The sequence below is a fragment of the Lepisosteus platostomus genome, chromosome 5 (assembly GCF_059453375.1).
Source record: "Lepisosteus platostomus isolate fLepPlt1 chromosome 5, fLepPlt1.hap1, whole genome shotgun sequence".
NCBI classification, from domain to species: Eukaryota; Metazoa; Chordata; class Actinopteri; order Semionotiformes; family Lepisosteidae; genus Lepisosteus; species Lepisosteus platostomus.
This window is the reverse complement of record NC_142615.1, coordinates 23,454,110-23,456,956: the sequence shown is the minus strand read 5'-3', so window position 1 is coordinate 23,456,956 and position 2,847 is coordinate 23,454,110.

Below are 2,847 nucleotides of genomic sequence, written 5' to 3'. Positions count from 1 at the left end.
CAGTATTAGTGGGCTACACCCAGGCTCACTCACTGCGAGTGTGATCTCAGCAGAGTCTCTGTGCTCTTGGGACACTTGACTCACCTGTCTCTCTCTTTCTCTCCCTGTGCTGTCCCTCTCCTGCCCCCTCTCTCCCTCCAAGGACTCCAGCTGGAGGAGGTCCAATCACCACCTCCTGTGAGACAGAAGAAAAAGAAGGTGGGTAATGCTCTGATCCTCTCTTTACTCCTGTCCAGTGTCCAGTCAGTGTGTCTGTATGAACCCCTCTCTCTCTCAGTGCAGTGTTCATGTACTGGAGTGTCCAGTCAGTGTGTCTGTATGAACCCCTCTCTCTCTCAGTGCAGTGTTCATGTACTGGAGTGTCCAGTCAGTGTGTGTGTATGAACCCCTCTCTCTCTCAGTGCAGTGTTCATGTACTGGAGTGTCCAGTCATGTGTCTGTATGAACCCCTCTCTCTCTCAGTGCAGTGTTCATGTCCTGGAGTGTCCAGTCCGACTCTTAACGTGACTCTCCTGTCTCTGCTTCAGAAGCGCTGGTGCATCTTTTTGAAGTCCCTGAGCTGCATGTCGGTGGAGACAGAAGATCAGGACGAGCCAATGGAAGTGGCGGAGACCGTATCTCAGGAGAGGAAGAGCGAGGGAGAGGAGGAGCAGGCTGCTGGGAAGGACAAGAAGAGGAAGAGGAGGTGCAGGTGAGCAGACAGGGGGGCGCCACCCGGTCGTGTCTGTGATTCAAGGAGGAGTCTCCTCTTGCTGTTTGATGTCATGGTGACGTCTGTGTCTGTGTCTGTGTCTCTCACACCTGCAATAACAATATTCTTTCCAGGTTCCTTTCCTGGTTCTGTGCCTGCTAAGATCTGGACTGGACTGGACTAGACTGGACCGGAGCTGAGGGGCCCCAGACTGTGCTGGACCGAAGCTGAGGGGCCCTAGACTGGACTGGACCTAAGCTGAGGGTCCCCAGACTGGACTTAATCTGTATTGTAATTTTTGTTCTTTTGTTAAGCATCATTAAAATGGTTTTAAAAAAAATCTGTTTAGCTTTTGGTTTTTTCCCTCCCCCCCCACCGAAACGAACGAACAGAGTCTGTCCTTCTCTTTCATCCCGGAGAGTTTGTGGTTGACGGATTGAGGCCGAGAGCCCTCGTCGTCGACGTGCCACCAGTTGGCGGGGATATAGCAGGGGGGGGCACCGTGTCCAATACTCCTTGAAACGAGACAGATTTCAAGCCACCTCCTTCTGAAGAGCAGGAAGTCGACCACGAAGTCCAGGGTGTCCTAGGAAGCTCTTTAGCCCTCGTTTGCCCAGCAGCCATCTCACCCTGCAGCTCCCAGCTGGCAGCCCCCTCCCCACTGGAGCCCAGCAGGTGGGAGCCTGGTCAGTACCTGGAGGGGAGACTCCTGGGAAAAACTGAGGTTGCTGCTGGGAGAGGTGTTAGTAGGGTCAGCAGGGGGCGCTCACCCTGCGGTCTGTGTGGGTCCTGATGCCCCAGTATAGTGACGGGGGACACTGGACTGTAAACAGGCGCCGTCCTTCGGATGAGACGTCAAACCGAGGTCCTGACTCTCTGTGCTCGTTAACAATCCCGGGGTGTTTCTGGAGAAGAGTAGGGGTGTTACCCCAGTGTCCTGGCCTGATTCCCCCCCTGGTCTTGACCCATCATGGCCTCCTAATCACCCCTGTCTCTGAACTGGCTCCATCCCTCTGCTCTCCTCCCCACTGAGAGCTGCTGTGTGCTGAGCGGACTGGAGCATCATCCAGGTGGGGGCTGCACACTGGGGGGACTGGAGGGGATCCCCCTGACCTGGGAAGAGCTCTGAGGGGAGGGTCCAGACTTATTAATTATTATTATTATTCGTGCTGCACTGGGCTTCAGTCCTGGCAGTGAGAGGGGGACTCTGTGATCAGGACAGATACTTATGACTGTATAATAATACACGATAGAAATGGAAACAGGGTAGCGCTGTAGTCTCTTCGAAACGTATTGAACTGCCAGAAGAAGTTTTCACAACCCGGACTCATGAAGGTACAGGTCTTCTCCCTTCGGCCGGAGCAAGGTGTATCGTGTCCTGGTGATTGCTCCCGTTTTGAACGGAGTTTAATGTTGCGTTTCTACTTTATTAGAGAGAGGCACTGAACATCCTGTGATGGACTGGTGTCCTGTCCAGGGTGTGTGAGTGTGTGTGTGTCCTGTGATGGACTGCTGTCCTGTCCAGGGTGTATGAGTCTGTGTGTGTCCTGTGATGGGCTGGTGTCCTGTCCAGGGTGTGTGTGTGTACTGTAATGGACTGGTATCCTGTGAAGGACTGGTGTCCTGTCCAGGGTGTGTGTGTGTCCTGTGATGGACTGGTGGATCACAATATTAATTCTCCTCCTTGATTCCCTCCTTCATCGCCAGAGTGAAAGCGGGACACGGCAGTAAAAGCTCAGCCCTGCGGGTGGTGGTCCTCTCGGCCACACGGGGGCGCTGTGGCTCCACGGGGGGGGTTATGTTCAAGTCCCGCTGGGAATCGCACCGACGCGGCGGAGTTCGTGAACGTCCCCGACAACAAAAAAACGAGAGAGAGAAAAAAGGTCGTTTTCGGGGTTCAAGAAGCAACCCCGAGATTCAGGGAGTTTCCCCGCTGAGCTTACTCTGCCGAAAACACGCAGGTTTTATTTTTTTCCCGTGCCCCCCCCCCCCCACACACACAGGCCGTTTCTGTAGCGTGAAGTTGTGTTTTTTTGCGCGGCGGTCGGTGAGGGGCGACATTTTATTTATTTTTATTTTTTCCCACGGTCTGAAACAGAAACAGCCGGGTGGTGTTGTAGAGAGGTCGACGTGCCTGGGTTTCCTCGTCTGCGAAG